At 45.6% G+C, this 23878-nt stretch overlaps 1 protein-coding gene across 6 annotated transcripts in view; it reads right to left on the minus strand.

Moving 5' to 3' along the window:
- Positions 1-23878, minus strand: part of LOC126425276 (echinoderm microtubule-associated protein-like 2) — a 723324-nt gene that overhangs the window by 358896 nt on the left and 340550 nt on the right. For 5 of the 6 annotated variants that reach the window (XM_050088243.1, XM_050088247.1, XM_050088246.1 and 2 more), the window contains exon 1: positions 685-826. The exons of the other annotated variant lie outside the window; for it this stretch is intronic. The gene's annotated coding sequence lies outside the window, so the exon portion shown is untranslated. Of the gene's footprint in view, positions 1-684; positions 827-23878 lie in introns of those variants that run through there. 6 annotated transcript variants of the gene reach the window in all.

Raw genomic sequence — 23878 nt, forward strand, 5'->3', positions numbered from 1 at the left:
GCGACTAGTTTCATACGTGTTGGCTCATTTTCAAACCCTTACCTGAGTCATTCTCATGTTAATGGAATAATTTCACAGTGTATTAATAAAATGATTTCATCAAATGAGGGCTATTCTTAAAAGAAATCTCAGGAAATGGTTTGAAAAATCAACAAATACCTTTAAAATTTCTCATTATTGTGAACGCAAATGAGGGAAAAAAATCGAGAAATAGTCTTAGCGGATTTATATAACGCAGCAATTTACAATTTACCTATCAATTTTCGTTATTCATAAGAAGAAGTGCACTGAATATGGACTGAACCTAGACATCGGGCTACGCTACAGATGTCAGTCACCACGATGTTTACTTCGTAGTCACATTTGTTATCTTCGCCATGTCAGTATGAGGTGGGCATATCACCACACACTCACCAATATTTGACATACATTAACCGAATCAAACCCGCTCTTAGGCAGCATTTGCATTTATCTCTAAGACTATCAGTTTATCACAACAATGTAACAGCTTGACTCACTAGCAATTCTAAAAACAACAATATGGCGTAATCCGGCGTTATCAGACACGACGCAGCCTCCAATATCGCATCGCACGGTTGAACAACATAGCGAGCATATGCTACAACATCTGTCGCATCTTCAACAGTTGCGAGAGGCTGTTCTGCACAGTGGGTGAACACTCACGAGGTGATAGGTGCGACGGAGGCGGCGGCTGCAGCTGCTACGCTCCCATGGCGTCGCGGTGTCGGTCACCAAGACGACGGAGACGCGTGGCGGTTTGCACTCCCCCGACCCTTCGAACACAACCTCACTCGCCTGCGGCCGCGGCGCGACTGAAAGGAATGACCTAATGAAGCGGGCAGAGGGGGAGCGCCTGACAATTGATGGACGACGGCGCATGCGCAGAGGGGCTGCCGGGCGCCCGAGGGGCTCCGAATGAAACGCCGAGGGGCCACGCTGCACAAAAACGGCGGAGGGACGGCAGAAGACATGCACGAACATCGGCGGGAATTGGAGCTCTCTTAACGCCTAGCCGCGGAGCACAAAGGGTGCCCTTGCGGCGGCGGGAAGCCAGCTGTTAGCAACGCGCTTTTCTCGCCTACCACTTTCTCCCGGTCTTCCCGATTTTCTCTCTCAGCTGACGCGAAGTGCAGTTCAGCTACTCAGCCCTCCTAGACGCGAGGTCACAATGAAATCCACAGTGTATCCGAGATTTCAGATGAAACTGAATCCTGAGCAATTTATAACTGCACAGAGCGCCGAAAATATGTGGCATCTAGCTAAAGAAAATATTATGCAGACAGCTATCGGAGCATTTGGGATGCAGGGTAGGACTCAAAGTGACTGGTTTACTGAATGTGAAAATGAGTTGCGTCTATATATAAAAAAGAAACGTAATGCTCATATATAGGTTATGAATAATCCCAAAGACCAACGAGCAATAGCTGAATACAAGGCCTGCAAAGCAGATCTGCAACGAGTTTCTCGCCATTGCGCAAATAGATATTGGACCAACCTTTGTAAAACTATTCAGATCTGCCGAGACAAAGGAGATTATAGTGGCATGTGTCAAGGCATCAGAAAGGTCATTGGACCAACAAGCAGGAAGTTCGCTGCAATAAAAGATATAAATGGAGACCCAATCAACAATAAAAACCAGTAGCTAGATAGATGGGTGCAGCACTATGCTAAACTATAGTGAAATTAGAAATGTACCCACCAGGACAGCCGTGCACGTTAAAGAGAGAGACAAAGAGGTGTGGTTTTTAGGCAGTTTTCCACATCCACCTTGGCAAATGCATGGCTGGTGCCTACGTCCCACCTCAGATACACGACGCCTAAAAGTTTTGTCCCACGATGTCACATTTGACCATGCGATTACACTACACGCAGACGCAAGATGTACAGAAATTCCTCCCCAACGGCAGGGGTGGGGGCGGAGGGAGGAATTGGCAGTATCGTTGTCTACGCCTTGGCATTGCCAAATTTAAACAGACTCAAAATCCCCAAGATTGGCGATCTTTTACACAAGCTCGAAATTTAGCGCGTACTTCAAAGCTAGATGCCTATAACAGTTTCCACAACGAAACTTTGTCTCGAAACCTGGCAGAAAATCCAAAGAGATTCTGGTCGTATGTGAAGTATGTTAGCGGCAAGAAACAATCAATGCCTCCTCTGCATGATAGCAATGGAGATACTATCGAAGACACTGATGCCTAAGCAGAGTTACTAAACACAGCCTTCCTCAATGCCTTCACAAAAGAAGACGGAGTAAATATTCCAGAATTCGAATCGAGAACAGCTGCTAACATGAGTAACGTAGAAGTAAATTTCCTCGGAGTAGTGAAGCAACTTAAATCACTTAGTAAAAGCAAGTCTTCTGGTCCAGACTGTATACCAATTAGGTTCCTTTCGGAGTATGCTGATGCATTAGCTCCATACTTACCAATCATATACAACCTTTCGCTCGACGAAAGATCCGTACCCAAAGACTGGAAAGTTGAACAGGTCACATCAATATTCAAGAAAGGTAGTGGGAGTAATCCACTAAATTACAGGCTCATATCGTTAACGTCGATATGCAGCAGGATTTTAGAACATATATTGTGTTCGAACATTATGAATTACCTCGAAGGAAACGGTCTACTGACACCTAGTCAACATGGGTTTAGAAAACATCATTCTTGTGAAACACAACTATCTCTTTATTCACATGAAGTGTTGAGTGCTTTTGACAAGGGATTTCAGATCGATTCGTATTTCTGGATTTCCGGAAGGCTTTTGACACTGTACCACACAAGCGGCGCGTAGTGAAATTGCGTGCTTACGGAATATCGTCTCAGTTATGTGACTGGATTTGTGATTTCCTGTCAGGGAGGTCACAGTTCGTAGTAATTGACGGAAAGTCATCGAGTAAAACAGAAGTGATTTCTGGCATTCTCCAAGGTAGTGTTATAGGCCCTTTGGTGTTCCTTATCTATATTGACGATTTTGGAGACAATCTGAGCAGCCGTCTTCGCTTGTTTGCAGATGGCGATGTCGTTTATCGACTAATAAAGTCATCAGAAGATCAAAACGAACTGCAAAACGATTTAGAAAATATATCTGAATGGTGCGAAAAGTGGCAGTTGACCCTAAATAATGAAAAGTGTGAGGTCATCCACATGAGTGCTAAAAGGAACTCGTTAAACTTCGGTTACACGATAAATCAGTCTAATCTAAAAGCCGTAAATTAAACTAAAAACCTAGGTGTTACAATTACGAACAACTTAAATTGGAAAGAACACATAGAAAATGTTGTGGGGAAGGCTAACCAAAGACTGCGTTTTACTGGCAGGACACTTAGAAAATACAGATCTACTAAGGAAACTGCCTACACTACGCTTGTCCGTCCTCTCTTAGAATACTGCTGAGCGGTGTGGAGTCCTTACCAGATAGGACTGACGGAGTACATAGAAAAAGTTCAAAGAAAGGCAGCACGTTTTGTATTATCGCGAAATATGGAAGAGAGTGTCACAGAAATGATACAGGATTTGGGCTGGATATCATTAAAAGAAAGGCGTTTTTCGTTGCGACGGAATTTTCTCACGAAATTCCAATCACACACTTTCTCCTCCGAATGCGAAAATATTTTGTTGACACCGGCCTACTTAGGGAGGAACGATCACCAAGATAAAATAAGGGAAATCAGACCTCATACGGAAAGATATAGGTGTTCATTCTTTCCGCGCGTTGTACGAGATTGGAATAATAGAGAATTGTGAAGGTGGTTCGATGAAGCCTTTGCCAGGCACTTGAATGTGATTTGCAGAGTATCCATCTAAATGTAGATGTAATAGTAGCCTATGTGCACGTATTATTGGATCTCTCGAAATGAAATTGGAGAAGTGCCATACCATTCCCACAACACGACACTGACTGCATAAAGGCCACCCGAGACGAAGGGAACTGAAAATGAATAAGCGATTGCAGAAGGCTATAGCTATGTAATGCATAGCGATACATCGATAAGACTATGATTTTAATTGAATTTCTATCCCGCGTTCACTTATCTGTTGTCTATAAGCGGCACACAAATAAAAAGTAGACAGATGGGGAAAAAACTGACCAGAGTATAGTAGGACTTAGATCTGGGGGTTTCGTGCAACTTAATTATGTATACAGACACTTCATCCATTCTAGGAGTCGACAATCTCCACGATCTTTGCCTTTTATCGACAACGTTAGGCAAGATATCGGTGGTGTGAATGCTTTAAAATTATATTTGATGTCAGATAACTAAAGATGAATGAAACACTTTTTTGGCGTGATCTAATTAAAAATCAACGATTTACTAATTTTTTCCTTTCCTTGCACTGTGAAACCTTGCTTCTTGTCAAGTTTCATGGTTCTAGGTCAACGTGAAGTACCCCATAGTTTTTACTAAGTGATTTTGCAGTATCAAAACATATGACATAAATGACCATATCTTTTTCTGCACTGACTTAGAAGCTTAATATTTTTGCACCGCCAAGGGGCCCTGGTAGACGATATAAATTTTACCTCGATACGCCGTCCCGTTTCGCAGAAAACGGCATCATAACACACGGACGGACGACTACACAATCGGATGACAAACGCCAAAAGAATTTTTTGCGGTATGATTACGAATCAACAATTTCGGTTTCTCCCCTTAACTTGTACTATGTAGCCATTCGTCTTGCCAAATGTCATGATTCTGCAGGTTTTGATGAATGAGTTTGCGAGTGTTAAAATATATGACACAAATGAGCGTTTCTTTTGATTGTATTGACTGAGAAGCTTAAGTTTTCTACATGGCCAAGGGGCCACATATCTTAGTATGTGACACGAGTTCAATTTACGCCCACCTGGTTCTGAGAAAAAGGGATCTTTACAGATGAGACAGACAAACAGTCGGACACCAAATGATAAGGAAATATTTTTTTCGCGTATTATTATCACGAACAGATATTTTTCGGATATTTTCCTTTACGTATATTGTGAAACTTTGCTTCTTGCCAAATTTTATGGTTCTACGTCAACAAGACAAGTAATAAAACTGATTATGGTGAGATAAATGCATCAATCGATCTTGAATAATATGAAATGACTGATTCCCACCTTAAAGATTCAAATCCCAGAATTCTACGACCAAACAGCTATACGAAAATCTATAAACGTCAACATATATAAACACTGTATGCATTTCCTATGATTATTATGGACTTCTTTTACATCTACGTGATTACTCTGCTATTCACAATAAAGTGGCTGGCAGAGGGTTCAATGAACCACCTTCAAGCTGTCTCTCCACTGTTCCACTCACGAACAGCGCACGGGAAAAACGAGCATTAATTTTTTCTGTGCCAGCCCTGATTTCTCTTATTGTATCGTGGTGATAATTTCTCCCTATGTAGGTGAGCGCCAACAGAATGTTTTCGCAAACGGAGGAGAAAACGTGATTGAAATTTCACGAGAAAATGGTTCAAATGGCTCTGAGCACTATGGGACTTCTGAGGTGATCAGACCCCTAGAACTTAGAACTACTTAAACCTCACTAACCTACGGACATCACACACACCCGTGCCCGAGGCAGGATCCCGGAGTGTAGCGGCTAGGACCACTCGGCTTTCACGAGAAGATCTCATCGCAACGAAAAACGCCTTTGTTTTAATGATTGCCACTCCAAATCACGTATCGTGTCTGTTTCGCTATCTTCCCTATTTCCCGATAGTACAAAACGAGCTGCCCTTCTTTGAGCTTTTTCGATGTCATCCGTCAGTCCCAACTGATGCGGATCCCACACCGCACTGCAATACTCCAGAACACGGCGGACAAGCGTGGTGTAAGCAGTATCTTTAGTAGACCTAAGTGTTCTTCCAATGAATCGCAGTCTTTGGTTTGCCCTACCCACAATATTATCTATGTGATCGTTCCGATTTAGATTACATAAAAAAAGATAGGCAATAATAAACAATTATTTGTACTTTGTTTTTGTAATGTATGCTCCAAAGATGATTTTGCATGAATAGATCGATACACAATAGTATTTTCTTCAGTACGAGTATGGAGTACGATTTATGTATGTGTTGAGTTAGCATGGAGGTTGAACTTAATAGTACCGCGAAGTGAAATAATAGAAATATATCTATTCGACAACAGATACTCATGTAATAAAATGAAATCGAGCACTCCCTAGATCAGTATATAAAGTTGCATTTCAGAATTTAGCATGGACATGTATTACGAACCTATAGTTTTCGACAGGAACAAAGAACAATCACAAATGAGCACTATGAAAACTGTTTTTTTTTTTTTTAATTCTACCGTTACTACCTCTCTCTGCAGAGTGTCACTATCTCAGGGTCCCAAGTGCTGTGAAACTGTGACCAGTTGCCCAGATTTAAACTTACTTCAAAATTAATGAATTGATTTTGGGTTATAAGAGGGCCGTGACGATTAGAGGTTGACGTCTGACTTTTTATCTTTGCGGAAATAGTCTGCAACTGATGAACTACAGCTATGAACAGAATCGTAAACTTAAGATTCTTTTATCTGGTAGGTTGATAGAACTTGACTGTCGAATCCGTTGAAGGCCTCACGCATGGCCCTAATTTCGGCCAGACACTGTTGCTAGCGACTGGACCGCTACTTGCCGTTACGACAGCGTGGCGTGACAATGCACCACCTCACACGTTAGAGCGGCCCTGCTAGAATTCCGTTGCTTCATCGCCTGCAGCAGACGGCTCACCCGAGCTCTGCCACTTCCGCTACGTAGCACACGAATTCCTCTACGTGTCCAAAACCGCCAGTAGCTCCAGAACCCGAGCTCCGCAACTGCACTTACGTCTGCATGATTACTCTCCACTTCACACTTGTGTTTGGCAGAGCGTTAATCGAACCAGTTTCAGACTATTCCTCAACCATTTCACTCTCGAATAACACTTGGCAAAAACCGATACCTGCTTATTTCCGTGCGTGCTGTGATTTCAATTCTTGTTATCACTATGGTCTTTTCCCCGTATATGAGAATCAACAAACTCTTGTTGCATTCGGTTGAGAAACTTGGTGATTGAAATGTCGTGAGCCGACCGTTGTGGGCGAGCGGTTCTAGGCGCTTCAGTCCGGAACCGCGCTGCTGCTACTGTCGCAGGTTTGAATCCCGCCTCGGGCATGGACGTGTGTGATGTCCTTAGGTTAGTTAGGTTTAAGTAGGACTGATGACCTCAGATGTTAAGTCCCATAGTGCTCAGAGCCATTTTGAACCATTTTTTTAAATGTCGTGAAAAGATGTAGTCGCAAAAAAGGGCCTTGTTTTGCTGGTTGCCTCTATAAATCGCTTGTCCGTCAGAATCTCTCTCCTATTCGCGATAATACAAAACGAGCTGCCCTTCTTTGCACTTCCTCGATGTCCTCAGCCAACACTAACTGGTAAGGACAAGCGTAGTGTAATCAGTATGGTAGAACTGTTGAATGATCTAAGTGTCCTGGCAGTAAGACATAGTCTCTGGTCCGTCTTCCCCACAACATTTTCTATGTGACCGACCTTGCGGCTCCTAGCTATTTAGTTGAATCCATAACCTTTAAATGTGTGTTTTTTCGTGTAGCCGAAATTTAACGCATTCTTTTTATTGCTCAAGTGGATCATATTTTAATAAAAAAGTCTACATCTTTGTGGTGTGCGTACTGTAAGACCTTCGGTACACACACCATCAGATTACACTCCTGGAAATGGAAAAAAGAACACATTGAAACCGGTGTGTCAGACCCACCATACTTGCTCAGGACACTGCGAGAGGGCTGTACAAGCAATGATCACACGCACGGCACAGCGGACACACCAGGAACCGCGGTGTTGGCCGTCGAATGGCGCTAGCTGCGCAGCAGTTTGTGCACCGCCGCCGTCAGTGTCAGCCAATTTGCCGTGGCATACGGAGCTCCATCGCAGTCTTTAACACTGGTAGCATGCCGCGACAGCGTGGACGTGAACCGTATGTGCAGTTGACGGACTTTGAGCGAGGGCGTATAGTGGGCATGCGGGAGGCCGGGTGGACGTACCGCCGAATTGCTCAACACGTGGGGCGTGAGGTCTCCACAGTACATCGATGTTGTCGCCAGTGGTCGGCGGAAGGTGCACGTGCCCGTCGACCTGGGACCGGACCGCAGCGACGCACGGATGCACGCCAAGACCGTAGGATCCTACGCAGTGCCGTAGGGGACCGCACCGCCACTTCCCAGCAAATTAGGGACACTGTTGCTCCTGGGGTATCGGCGAGGACCATTCGCAACCGTCTCCATGAAGCTGGGCTACGGTCCCGCACACCGTTAGGCCGTCTTCCGCTCACGCCCCAACATCGTGCAGCCCGCCTCCAGTGATGTCGCGACAGGCGTGAATGGAGGGACGAATGGAGACGTGTCGTCTTCAGCGATGAGAGTCGCTTCTGCCTTGGTGCCAATGATGGTCGTATGCGTGTTTGGCGCCGTGCAGGTGAGTGCCACAATCAGGACTGCATACGACCGAGGCACACAGGGCCAACACCCGGCATCATGGTGTGGGGAGCGATCTCCTACACTGGCCGTACACCACTGGTGATCGTCGAGGGGACACTGAATAGTGCACGGTACATCCAAACCGTTATCGAACCCATCGTTCTACCATTCCTAGACCGGCAAGGGAACTTGCTGTTCCAACAGGACAATGCACGTCCGCATGTATCCCGTGCCACCCAACGTGCTCTAGAAGGTGTAAGTCAACTACCCTGGCCAGCAAGATCTCCGGATCTGTCCCCCATTGAGCATGTTTGGGACTGGATGAAGCGTCGTCTCACGCGGTCTGCACGTCCAGCACGATCGCTGATCCAACTGAGGCGCCAGGTGGAAATGGCATGGCAAGCCGTTCCACAGGACTACATCCAGCATCTCTACGATCGTCTCCATGGGAGAATAGCAGCCTGCATTGCTGCGAAAGGTGGATATACACTGTACTAGTGCCGACATTGTGCATGCTCTGTTGCCTGTGTCTATGTGCCTGTGGTTCTGTCAGTGTGATCATGTGATGTATCTGACCCCAGGAATGTGTCAATAAAGTTTCCCCTTCCTGGGACAATGAATTCACGGTGTTCTTATTTCAATTTCCAGGAGTGTATGTGACTTGTCGCTCTAACGAAGTAGGCGAGTGTCAGCAATCTGTCTCGTGGTCTTATCTTGGCGTATTTATCTTCTGCCGTTAGGTCAGACGATAGAAATGCCACTTGCACGCTTAGAGTAGCAGATGGACGGCGACCAACTTTAAACAGAACTTGATTAATTTTCACACACATTTATTAAAATAATAAAAAGCATAGATACCATGTAACTTGATTCTAGATGCTGTTTACAACTGACAATCTGAAGTTCCTTTGGTTTTGGTACGTTAATCTTATTCTCACATATCTCTGATATTTGACAAAATGACTATACATTTCTCTTCATGGCTATGTACAGGAATATGGTAATCTTATTAGGCACAGACTGAAACTTGACTATAGACTGGTACAGACTAATGTAGACTGATGCAGACTAATGCAGACTGACTAATCGGAGTTTTTTTTTCTTTATTGTGATTGCATTCCCCAGCCCCATATGGGCAGGGGAGGGCTGTCAGCAGCACAATCCGCCGCTCTTCAGCCGAGTGACATGACAACTAAAACAAGAATAAAATAATACATACATACGGAGGTAAAAAAGGGGAACATAAAACAGAGTAAGGGGAGAAAATGGAGGTAAAAATACACTGACATGTAGACGTTCATTGGGGACATTTAAAAAAGTTACCAGAAAGTTAAAAAAACACAGTTGGCGATTCTTAAAACACAGAGAAGACACTGGATGCGCACGCACAGGTTAAAAGTTGGCCACAGTATTAAAAACACTCCGAAACAACACACTGAAAACCCACTTGGAGCACACACGACGAAGAATAAAACTACCAGGTGGGACCTGCCGAGGGAAAGGTCAGAGAGGATGGAAAAGGATGGGAGAGCATGGGGCAGCTGGGGAAGCGGCGGGATGAAGAGAGGAGGGGCAACCGTGGGTTCACGAAGAGGCAGGAGACACATGGGGCGGGAGAGGAAAAGGGATGACAGGGCAGGAGGGAGCGCAGAGGAAGGCACAAGAGATGGAGGGGGAGTAGGAGGGGAAAGCCGCTCAGAAGGAGCCCTGAGGAGGAGGCAGGAAGAGGGGGTTGGAGTTGATAGGAAGGGTAGATGTCAGGGCGAAGCTCATCATCCGGGAGTGGTAGACGGTGGAAGTTGTGTTGGGAAAGGAGATGGAGGGTGTGGAGATGGAGAGACTAATCGGAGGTCTGTACACACGTTATAATACCTCGCGCGTTCAGGTATCACTGCGCGAGTGTGATCCGCGAGGAGAAAAGGTTCTACGTTAGCAGCAATCTCATTGGCTGCGTGACATATTAATACGCGGATCGGCGGAAGCAGAATTTGGTCTGTCTGTAAGACAGCGCCATCTCGTAGTGCGGAGACGGACGAGCCCTGCGCCTGCGCTGTTGTGCTTAGCGGGGCGGGCTCTAGTGGGAAAGTTGTGTACGCGCTGACTACGCGGAACTATGTACACAACAAAATCGTTCGGCAGTCAGCTTCAAATACCGGTTCTCTAAATTTTTTGAATAGAGTTTCTGGAAAAGAGCGTTGCCTTCAGTCCAGGGATTCCCAGTTGAGTTACCGAACCATCTCCGTAACACTTATGTGTTGTTCGAACCTACCGGGACAAATCTAACAGGTCGCTTCTGAATTGCTTCTATGTCTTCCTTCAATCCGACCGGTTACGGGTCATAAATCGCTCCAGCGTCCTATATGCTGTCTCCTTTACACGTGAACCACTCTTCCCTAAAATTCTCCCAACAAACCGATGTCGACTATTCGCCTTCCTTGACACAGTTCTCATATGCTCGTTCCATCTCATATCGCTTTGCAACGCTACTCCCACATATTTAAACGACTTCACTATGTCACAGTAGTAATACTATATCCCATCATTGCGAGTTTGATCTTCTTACTTATCCGCATTGACTTCCATTTTTCCACATTTAGGGCTAGCTGCCATTCACGAAGCCAACGGAAAATTTTGTCTAAGTCGTTAGGTATCTTTCCACAGTCACTCAACTTCGACGCTTAACCGTACACCACGGCATAATCAGCAAACAACCACGCTGTCCGCCAAATCATTTATGTATATAGAGAACAACAGCTCTCCTATCACACTTCCCTGGGGCACTCCTGACGACACCCCAGACTCTGATAAACACCCTCCGTCGAGGACAACATACTGGGTTCTATTACTTAAGAAGTCTTCGAGCCACTCACATGTCTGTGAACCTATTCCATGAGTTCGTACCTTCTTTAACACCCTGCACAGGAGCACCGTGTCAAACGCCTTCTGGAAATCTAGAAATATGGAATCTGTATGTTCGCCTTCACCCATAGTTCGCATTTTATTCATGGTAACCGATTTCAGTCTTCGAAGACCATTTTCTCCTTACGTGACAAATAAAAAACACCTCCAGCCGTCCTTATTTTGTCGCTATTAGTAAGATTGCACAGCATAGAGTAGCATGGAGAGCTGCATCAACCCAGTCTCAGGACTGAAGACAACAGCAACAACAACATCAGTTTCAACGCGACAGCCGGCCGCGGTGGTCTAGCGGTTCTGGCGCTGCAGTCCGGAACCGCGGGACTGCTACGGTCGCAGGTTCGAATCCTGCCTCGGGCATGGGTGTGTGTGATGTCCTTAGGTTAGTTAGGTTTAAGTAGTTCTAAGTTCTAGGGGACTTATGACCTAAGATGTTGAGTCCCGTAGTGCTCAGAGCCATTTGAACCATTTTCAACGCGACAAAATAAAATAAAATCATAAGGACGGCTGGAGGTGTTTTTATTTGTCACGATAGTAAACGGCCGTCGTCCCAGAGACCTTCTGCTAAAGGGATGGACATACAAAAATTTTTTCCTTTAGCGATCTGTGGAGATGGCGAGCTGAGCCAAATATGTACCAGAAGGCACTATCGTCGACTGCGACCGAGCAGATCGGTAAAGGAGACACTTTAATGGCCTGAAAAGAATATCTTTAAAGACTGAAGCTGGTTACCATGTATAAAATATTTTGCGATCAAGATCGATTACTTCATTAAATGGAAATGAGCGTATGGCCTCGTTGGCCGGGAGGCCCCTATGCGGGGAAGTTCAGCCGCCAAGTGCAAGTCTTATTTCGTTCGACGCCACATTGGGCGACCTGCGCGCCGGTGATGGGGATGAAATGATGACGAGGGCAGCACAACACCCAGTCCCTGAGCGGAGAAAATGTCCAACCCAGCCGGGAATCGAACCCGGGCCCGCTTGCGTAGGAGGCGAGCACGTTACCGCCCAGCTACGCAGGCGGACTGCTTCATTAAAATTGAATTGAGATCTCTCATTTGCAGCCATGTTACTAATAATCATGTAGATGACCTCACGCTTTTCATTGTTTAGAACTGAGTGCCATCTCCCGTACCATACACATATCGTGCCCAACGCGCTCAGATAGCCGCACGTGTTAAATCGACCGTTTCCAGGGCGAGGAAACGTACCGGCCACGGATCGAATCTGTGCAGCGGATTAACGATAGTGGGTCGATGTGTCAGCCAGTCCGGGTGAGGCTTTTAGGCCGCTTCCCACACCCCACTAGGTGAACACCAGGCTGGTTCCCATGTCCCGTCTCAGATTTACGCTCCACGAACATTTAGACTATTTTGTTGCACTTGCACGCAGAATTTACGACGGGATAAAAAACACACACAAAAAAACGGGATAACATTGCGGTGGGCGGGGCTTGTGTAGTTTGCATTTCTGCCGCTAGGTGTGTACCGCGAAACTCATTGACAGTTCTCTGCCGCCTGTGTTGCTGATCTGGCGTGTTCTGTTCATCTGCAGTGACTGTTTTGCTGGCGCTGTTTTGCTCTTTATTCGTTTTTTATTATGCCATGTTTAATAGAACAATGTGCAGCTGTAACAATTTGTTTTTTGTTCGGTAAAAATACCGCTGAAACTGTTTTAATGTCGGAAACAGAGCTTACGAAGATGACGCTATGTGAAAAACTCTGTTGTACGAGTGGTTTGCTCGATTTAAAACTGGCAACATGTACTGCTGACATACCTCGTTGTGGACGCCCATCAACTGTCCGAATCGATGAAAATATTGAAAAAATTCGAGAGCTTGTGCTCACAGACCGTCGACAGACAATTGATCAACTGTCAGAGATTAGTGGGTTACTTTGGAGCTCAGTTCAGAGAATTTTAACGGAAGGTTTGGGACTGAAAAGGGCTGCTGCCAAGTTTGTTCTTTGGGTTCTAACTGACAAACAAAAGGAACGTAGAGTTGTAACATGTCATGCTTTGAAACAACAGCTTGAAACTGAACCGCCGGCCGCTGTGACCGAGCGGTTCTAGGCGCTTCAGTCCGGAACCACGCAGCTGCTACGGTCGCAGGTTCGAATCCTGCCTCGGACATGGATGTGTGTGATGTCCTTAAGTTAGTTAGGTTTAAGTAGTTCTAACTTATAGGGGACTGATGACCTCAGATGTTAAGTCCGCTAGTGCTTAGAGCTATTCGAACTATTTTGAAACTGTTCTAGATTTTCTGTCAAAGGTCATTACTAATGATGAGCCATGTTGCTATGGTTACGACCCAGAAACAAAGCTATAATCAAGTCAATGGAAGACGTGATGGTCACCGCGTCCAAAAAAATTTCATTAAGTCAGATCAAATATCGAAACAATGCTGATTTGCTTTTTTGATGCCAAGGGCGTAGCTCATTCAGAGTTTGTTCCCCCAGGCCAGACAGTCAATCAAAGCTTTTATTTGGAAGTTTTAAGATGGTTGCGTGACAGTGTTCGTCTAAAAAGACCCGATTTGTGACAGACGGGAAGGTGGTTCTTCCACCACGACAACGCACCTGCACACACAGCTATCTCTGTTAGGCAGTTTTTGGCTAAAAATGGCATAATTCTGCTGCCCCACGCACCTTACTCGCCTGATCTGGCTCCGTGTGACTTTTCCTTATTTCCACACATGAAAAGGGGAATGAAAGAACACCGATTTGACAGCATTGAAGAAGGCAAGAAAAAAATGAGAGAGGAACTGTCAACCATTTCTAAAGATGACGGTAAAAAATGTTTCGAACAGTGGAAGCACGGTTGGGACAAATGTGTTGGTTGTAATGGAGAGTATTTTGAAGGGGGTAAGGTTGTTTTGTAAACAATTTGAAAATAATTTCGCTTTTTTTTGGTCACCCCCTCATACTCATTATGTAGACGGATTCGGTATCGCCTCTATTCTGGGTGTGGCTAGGAAACTAATGACATTCGCTGTTGGTCGCCTGAAGCATTCAGTCAGGACGAGAATCTTGTCTAATTTCTTGGCACATCAATGCGGCGTGTCCAACGTCTCTACAAGAAATGGTGTACCACATGCAGCCACGTAATACGGTGTAAGAACAAGGCTCTTGTAAAGAGCCGAACGTCACACCTTCCGTCTGTAGCTCACTTCACAGTGATGGCGTAGACTTACTAGGTAACTCTGGTGTGTCGAGAACGGACGATGTTTTCCTTTCCTCGCTTTACAAGTTTGAACAATATCATCGAAGAATTCTCGGATATTACTGTAAACGATAATTTAGCAGAATCGGTACTGCTGCTACAGTGGCAACGTTTCACGCTGAGCAAAAGAGACGCCAACGTGTAAAGATGCCACTCTCCCTTACGTAAGAACTTCTCTGGAGCAGCCTTGGCGACGATAACACTATCATTGACCTCATGCCAAAGCTTACAGCGGAGTTCTGCTGCAGTTTTGTAGAGTAAACAAGTAATAACAATTTAAAAGATGAGTACCCCTTATACTCTGAAATGCCAGAAGTCGTGCGATAGCAGCATAAAAAGGAAATAAGACATAATTTTCTGGCGCTAGCATGGCGGCGAGAAGATGTATTAATAGACACTGCCCTATCACCTCTTGCGTTACTGATTGGAATTTTAGCGCGATGAGTTGCACGTTTAAAAGCTACAACACTGTAAGAATGTACTCACAAACAATCAGAATACTAGTTAGTTTCTTTCTACATGTCTACTCTGTAATTCACACTTAAGTGCCGGGCAGAGGGTACATCGAACCACTTCCAGAGTATTTTCCTACCGTACCACTAAAGAACAGCACCTAGGAACAATGAACACCTACATTTTTCCGTGCGATCTCTGATTTATTTTATTGCGCTGGTAGTTTCTCTCTATGTAGATGGGAGCCAATTAAATATACTCTTACTTGGAAGAGGAAGCTAATGATCGAAATTTTGTGAAGAGATCTCGTCGCAACGAAAGACACTTGTGTTTTAAGGGCTGCCATCCTAACTCGCATTTCACATCCGCAAACAATTTCGCGATGGTACAAAACGAACTGCCCTTTGCACTTTTTCGAAGTCGTCCGTGAGCCTCGCGTCATAATGATCCCATAGCGCGCAGGAGTACTTCAAAAGACGAAGGATAAGTGTAGTTAATATGTTAGCGTCTAGGACATTTTCATCTACAGGCTTCCACTTTATATAATACTCACTGTAAAGCGCTGTAAAGTACGCTGCGGGGGGGGGGGGGGGGGGGAGGGGGGGGGGTTAACGTGACGTAAACCGTCTGCGACGAAAACGTAAAGTGATCGCAGCATTAAATCTTTAGTGATACCTTGACTTGTGCACACAGTCTTAAATAAATGTTACTATGATACATATTCTGAGCAGACCGATGTGACCGAGCGGTTGTAGGCGCTTCAGTCCGGAACCGCGCTGCCGCTACGGTCGCAGGTTCGAATCCTGCCTGGGGCATGGATGTGTGTGATGTCCTTAGGTTGGTTAGGGTTAAGTAGTTCTAAGTCTATGGGACTGATGACGTCAAATGCTGTCCCATTGTGTTTAGAGCCATTTGAACCATACTCTGGATCACTATCTCTTTAGTAGGGTTACTTAGTTCCACATCCACCAAAAACTTTGTAATGTGTGAAACCAGTCCTTCTTAGAATCTTTCATTCAATAGCAAGCTAGTCTACTGCTTCGTCACGAGAAGCAAATTTTGAATCAGTGGTCTCTTCCGGAACATATAACGGGCACACAGCATCATTACGTATGACAAACTCAAGTCTCTCACCCCGTTTTTCTGTCTGGATGTGAAGGCTAATCTCAGGAACTACTGCGGGGATTTTGATACTGTTTTCAATAATAGACTGATTGACGAGGATGGTTTCCATATATAATTTATGAACATTTCGTGCACAGTGGTTGTAGTATAATGTCGTTTGTCGATTAAGTCGCGGTTCCTGAGAACTTTCCTGCAGCACGCTGTTAAAATCGTTGAAGTTGTGCAAGAATTTGGAGTTAATGCTCAGCTATCTAACGCTTTCTCTAAATAGTAATTATACGTCTATGCAGTGGTGTGCAAACGCTGCTCCGGACAAGTCACTTACAAGGGAAACTCCCATCGCACCCCCCCCCCCCCCCTCCCCCAGATTTAGTGATCAGGTGGTCCTTTGGACAGCCCGTCAAAAACTGAACACAGATTAAGCATGAAAATGGGAAGGAGGCGTACTGAAGTGTGGAGAAATAGAAACAGAGAGTGGTCCAAGATCAACATGTGCAACATGGAGCGACGACGTATGACAATGGCGCCGGTCGGTCACGATGTTGAACTGCGAAGTGCTGCCCGCGCAAAGTCTAAGCGGGTCACTAGTAAATATACCGGGCGATCCTGCGAGGATGTTACAAGCTTTCAGGAATCATGGAGGAGGGTAAATGTATCGATCTGAGGTGAAGGGCCCTGGTCTAGAAAAGACGCAGTTCAATGTTACAGGAGAAAGTAGTTCTAATATCTCTGACAGCGCATGTCTTCCACTGCAAGCTTTTTGTTTTTCATGTTTGGGAAGGAGTTGGTATGAACCAAAACAAGAAAGAATGTCCAGTAAACATTGGGTCTAAAGTCTCTCCCATAACAGTTATGAGCAAATGTTTATCTTCGCTACTGTGAAACACGTTTCTTCTACTGAACAACTGCTCACAGCTCTTAAAGTATGTTTACCACACAATTTTTTCTTGTTTTGGTCCATATTACCTCCTTCAAAAGTACGGAAAGCAAAGAGCTTACAGTGGAAAAGGTTCACTGTCACAAGAAAGATTTTCCCTTTTAACTTTCGACTCTGTTATTTCCGGAGCTGGGTCCCTTACCTGAGATTGATTCATTCACTCTTCTTCATCGTCCATGATCGTTTATAACATGATCGCAGAATTCCTCTGTATAATTACAGAAATATATACAGCACACGTTTGCGTCATCATTAAAATAAGTAAACTTTGTATTGTTTATACGAGGGGCGTTCAGAAAGTAAGCTCCGATCGGTCGCGAAATGGAAACGACTATGAAAATCCGATAAAGCTTTGCACAGATGTGTTGGGTAGTGTATCTAGTATAACCCCAGTTAGCATCACGTCGCTCTTCTCATTTCTGAGCTCGCACTGAGTGCGTAAAGATGTCTAGAAAATAGCGTCTGCCGCCAAGTACGAGGGCCTGGTGAGAAATTTCGCCTGAAGCTATGCAGCTAACATTACATAACTGTCGTGCTGTTTCGTCTTCACGACAATTCTCAGCCGCATTCTGCAGGGGCAATGAAGATGCTCCTGCATCGTTTTCAAATGGAAATGTTAGATTACCCACAATACAGTCCGCAATTGTCTCCCCCTGAGTTTCATCTCTGGTCACATGAACCGCTGTCTTTGAAGACAACATTTTGACACAGACAACGAGGTGTAGGCCAGCGTGGAGAATTGGCGGAAAGCACTGGCGGCTGCCTTCTATGATGAGGCTATTGAAAAGTTGGTACAACGCTATGACAAAAGTCTAAGTCAGAACGGCGACTACGTAGAGAAGTAGCTGAAAGGTGTAGCTAATTGTTACAAGTAAAACATTTCTGATGTTCACTGTGGTTTCAATTTGGCAATCAATCGGAGCTTACTTTCTGAACAGCCCTCGTACACTACTGGCCATTAAAATTGCTACACCAAGAAGAAATGCAGGTGAATAAACGGGTATTCATTCAACACATATATTATACTAGAACTGACATCTGATTACATTTTCACGCAGTTTGGGTGCATAGATCCTGAGAAATCTGCACCCAGAACAACCACCTCTGGCCGTAATAACGGCCTTGATACGCTTGGGCATTGAGTCGAACAGAGCTTGGATGGCGTGTACAGGTACAGCTGCACATGCAGCTTCAACACGATACCACAGTTCATCAAGAGTAGTGACTGACGTATTATGACGAGCCAGTTGCCCGGCCACCATTGACCAGACGTTTTCAGTTGGTGAGAGATCTGGAGAATGTGCTGGCCAGGGCAGCAGTCGAACATTGTCTGTATCCAGATAGGCCCGTACAGGACCTGCAACATGCGGTCATGCATTATCCTGATGAAATGTAGGGTTTCGCAGGGATCGAACGAAGGGTGGAGGCACGGGTCGTAACACATCTGAAATGTAGTGTCCACTGTTCGAAGTGCCGTCAATGCGAACAAGAGGTGACCGAGCCGTGTAACCAATGGCAACCCATACCATCACGCCGGGTGATACGCCAGTATGGCGATGACGAATACACGCTTCCAATGTGCGTTCACCACGATGTCGCCAAACACGAATGTGACCGTGATGATGCTGTAAACAGAACCTGGATTCATCCGGAAAAATGACGTTTTGCCATTCGTGCACCCAGGTTCGTCGTCGAGTACCCCATTGCTGGCGCTCCTGTCTGTGATGCAGCGTCAAGGGTAACCGCAGCCATGGTCTCCGAGCTGATAGTCCGTGCTGCTGCAAACGTCGTAGAACTGTTCGTGCAGATGGTTGTTGTCTTGCAAACGTCCCCATCTGTTGACTCAGGGATCGAGACGTGGCTGCACGATCCGTTACAGCCATGCGGATAAGATGACTGTCATCTCGACTGCTAGTGATACGAGGCCATTGGGATCCAGCACGGCGTTCCGTATTAGCCTCCTGAACCCATCGATTCCATATTCTGCTAACAGTCATTGGATCTCGACCAACGCGAGCAGAAGTGTCGCGATATGATAAGCCGCAATCGCGATAGGCTACAATCCGACCTTTAACGACGTCTGAAACGCGTTTCACCAGACAACGCCGGTCAACTGCTGTTTCTGTATGAGAAATCGGTTGGAAACTTTCCTCATGTAAGCACGTTGTAGGTGTCGCCACCGGCGCCAACCTTGTGTGAATGCTCTGAAAAGCTAATCATTTGCATATCATAGCATCTTCTTCCTGTCGGTTAAATTTCGCGTCTGTAGCACGTCATCTTCGTGGTGTAGCAATTTTAATGGCCAGTAGTGTATGTGTGATGCGGATACTTTGTTACAGCCCAAAGCATCTCATGAGTATGGTAGACAAATGCTCAGTCGTCATAAACGGGCGATACCCTCACGCATAGGTTAAAATGTTATAGACCAGTAGACAGAGCTGTTTGTCAGATTTCACTTTAGATGAATAAGAGGAAACGGAGTGTATCAGTCTCATATGGATGGTAGATGTACTAAAGGAATCAGAATTGGTGTACCACAGGGCTCTATTTTAGGACGTCATATGCAATGAACTTATACTTGCAATGTCAGAAGATACCGGTGATTTTCAGCTCTTACGCAGCGTACAGGAAGTAGATACTGACCGGAGCTGGGTCAAGCCCAGCTGAAGAGATGGCTCGCGTCCATCTGTCCCCTCGAGCTGCCGGCCAAGAGCCCATTAAGCAACTCGTGTGCCAATCAAGCGCGGATCTCGGCGCTACGTTCCCAGACCCAAATGGCGTCCTGTTGAACGTCGCCAGGGTCACGAATCACTTAACCCTGAGGCTTATCAGCTTTGAGACCCGCGTCTGCAGGCCAGAGGGTCGACAGGGGCTGGCTCTCAGTTTCAGAGCAAGCGTTGCTTGTATTTTGAAATTTTGCCGAATGTGAAAATCCCTACAGTGTAAAGGGTGAGACTTTGGCACATGTTCACATTTGTAGGCTCTTTCCAAGTTCTCTGCTAACGATAGGTCGGAGACATCAGAAGAAAACGTTCTTAACACTTTTAGTCAGCTTTTGGATTGTCATTATTTTATTTGCAGGTCACTGTACCCATTTCAGTTTACATTTTGTCACAATTGAAAGAGAAACAGCCCTCGGTCACTATTTTTAACAAATTAACCTGGTTTCAACACTGCTAGGAGTGTCTTTCTCAGAATTTAAAACAAAGAATGGTCCATATTCTATAACGCGGTCACAGAATTATGACTAAAAACGTATGATAGGGTATAATTACGGAATCATCGTGAAAGACTGGCAGTACTTACGTCATTTATAAAATAATAAATATGCCAATTTTACATTTTCAATGTAATACATTGCTGGTACATGTGGACAGAAATACGTCGTGGCACGAAACAGTGCAACAGTGTGCCTGATTACGTCCATTTCCTGGCATCCAATGAAATGAAGCTCAAAGCTTAACATATATGTTTGTAAATGCCCTACGGTTGAAATTGGTCGATTGTGCAGAGTAGTAAACAGATTACAACCTACTTGGACCATGTTTTCGTTCTCACTATAAAATGACAGTATTAGGACCGTGTCAGATAATAAACATATTGTCGCCCGCATCTCGTGGTCGTGCGGTAGCGTTCTCGCTTCCCACGCCCGGGTTCCCGGGTTCGATTCCCGGCGGGGTCAGGGATTTTCTCTGCCGCGTGATGGCTGGGTGTTGTGTGATGTCCTTAGGTTAGTTAGGTTCAAGTAGTTCTAAGTTCTAGGGGACTGATGACCACAGATGTTAAGTCCCATAGTGCTCAGAGCCATTTGAAACATATTGTCCTATGCGCACACCGTGACTGGCTCTGGCGCTGTAACTTGGTAAGTAGTGGTGAGCTCCAGCATCAGTTCTCTTCGCGCTCCTCATGGTACCTCGTCTACTACATGCTTAAGTATCTATACTTCCATTTGGATTATTTGCTACGGTTGTTCCATGCATATACAGGATGTTACAAAAAGGTACGGCCAAACTTTCAGGAAACATTCCTCACACACAAAGAAAGGTTCAAAATGGTTCAAATGGCTCTGAGCACTATGGGACTTAACTACTGTGGTCATCAGTCCCCTAGAACTTAGAACTACTTAAATCTAACTAACCTAAGGACGTCACACACAGCCATGCCCGAGGCAGGATTCGAACCTGCGACCGTAACAGTCGCGCCACAAAGAAAGAAAATATGTTATGTGGACATGTGTCTGGAAACGCTTACTTGCCATATTAGAGCTCATTTTATTACTTCTCTTCAAATCACATTAATTATGGAATGGAAACACACAGAAACAGAACGTACCAGCGTGACTTCAAACACTTTGTTACAGGAAATGTTCAAGATGTCCTCCGTTAGCAAGGACACATGCATCCACCCTCCGTCGCATGAAATCCCTGATGCGCTGATGCAGCCCTGGAGAATGGCGTATTGTATCACAGCCGTCCACAATACGAGCACGAAGAGTCTCTACATTTGGTACCGGGGTTGCGTAGACAAGAGCTTTGAAATGCCCCCATAAATGAAAGTCAAGAGGGTTGAGGTCAGGAGAGCGTGGAGGCCTCGGAATTGGTCCGCCTCTACCAATCCATCGGTCACAGAATCTGTTGTTGAGAAGCGTACGAAGACTTCGACTGAAATGTGCAGGAGCTTCATCGTGCATGAACCACATGTTGTGTCGTACTTGTAAAGGCACATGTTCTAGCAGCACAGGTAGAGTATCCCGTATGAAATCATGATAACGTGCTCCATTGAGCGTAGGTAGAAGAACAAGGGGCCCAATCAAGACATCACCAACAATGCCTGCCCAAACGTTCACAGAAAATCTGTGTTGATGACGTGATTGCACAATTGCGTGCGGATTCTCGTCAGCCCACACATGTTGATTGTGAAAACTTACAATTTGATCACGTTGGAATGAAGCCTCATCCGTAAAGAGAACATTTGCACTGAAATGAGGATTGACACATTGTTGGATGAACCATTCGCAGGAGTGTACCCGTGGAGGCCAATCAGCTGCTGATAGTGCCTTCACACGCTGTACACGGTACGGAAACAACTGGTTCTCTCCATAGCACTCTCCATACAGTGACGTGGTCAACGTTACCTTGTACAGCAGCAACTTCTCTGACGCTGACATTAGGGTTATCGTCAACTGCACGAAGAATTGCCTCGTCCATTGCAAGTGTCCTCGTCGTTTTAGATATTCACCAGTCGCGAGTCATAGGCTGGAATGTTCCGTGCTCCCTAAGACGCCGAACAATTGCTTCGAACGTCTTCTGTCGGGACACGACCGTTCTGGAAATCTGTCTCGATACAAACGTACCGCGCCACGGCTATTGCCCCGTGCTAATCCATACATCAAATGGGCATCTGCCAACTTCACATTTGTAAGCATTGCGCTGACTGCAAAACCACGTTCGTGATGAACACTAACCTGTTGATACTACGTACTGATGTGCTTGATGATAGTACTGTAGAGCAATGAGTCGCATGTCAACACAATCACCGAAGTCAACATTACCTTCCTTCAATTGGGGCAACTGGCGGTGAATCGAGGAAGTACAGTACACACTGACGAAACTAAAATGAGCTCTAACATGGAAATTAAGCGTTTCCGGACACTTGTCCACATAACATCTTTTCTTTATTTGTGTGTGAGGAATGTTTCCTGAAAGTTTGGCCGTACCTTTTTGTAACACCGTGTATACATAACTATATTCAATTACTTACGAAGATGTAATTCATTCGTCGATGTCCGGCCCTTATGCAAGCAGATATTCGGATTGGCATTGTTGGATGTACTGTTGAGCGATATCGTGCCAGATTCTGTCCAACTGGTGCGTTATATGGCAAAAGCCTGAGTTGGTTGGAAGGCCCTGCTGACAATGTTCCAAACGTTCTGGATAGAGGAGAGATCCGGCGACCTTGATGGCCAATGTAGAGTTTGGCATGCGCGAAGACGAGCAGCAGAAACTTTCGCCGTGTTGCGGATGAGCATTATCTTGCTGAAATGTAAGCCGAGGGCGACTTGCAATGGAGGGCAACAGTATGGGGCGTAGAATGTCGTCGACGTACGGCAGTGCTGTAGTGGTGCAGCGGATGGGAACTAGAGGGGTCCTGCTACGAAAAGAAATGGCACCCGAGGCCGTGACTCCTGGTTGTCGAGCCAAATGGTGGGTGACAGACAGGTTCGTATGCCAGACAGGGCGTCTCCAGACATGTTTTTGCCCTGGAATCTCACTGGAAAGGAATTGTATTGGGGCTGACGAGTGCAGCTTTGAACTGAGCCCCGATCACCAGACTGCGGTGGGACACCAACCTGAGTCTCAGTAGCGCCGCGCGGGGTAGCCGCGCGGTCTGGGGCGTCTTGCCACGGTTCGCGCGGCACCCTCCCCACCCCCGTCGAAGATTGGAGTCCTCCTTGCGCATGGGTGTGTCTGTTGTCCGTAGCGTAAGTTAGATTAAGTAGTGTGTATGCTTACGGACCGATCACCTCAGCAGTTTGGTCTCATAAGACATTACCACAAATTAAAAAAAAAAAGTCTCACCAGCCATACTGCTCCAGGAGTGGTGGTCTGGGGTGCCATTTCTTTTTTTGACATCCGCGACACCCTTACAGCGCACCGATACGTCGACGACACTCCACGACCCCAGTTTTTTCGAAACTTATCATACGTTTGTGTCTACAGGAACATCACGTCTACCGATT

This window comes from Schistocerca serialis, chromosome 10, assembly GCF_023864345.2.
Source record: "Schistocerca serialis cubense isolate TAMUIC-IGC-003099 chromosome 10, iqSchSeri2.2, whole genome shotgun sequence".
In the NCBI taxonomy this organism is placed as follows: domain Eukaryota; kingdom Metazoa; phylum Arthropoda; class Insecta; order Orthoptera; family Acrididae; genus Schistocerca; species Schistocerca serialis.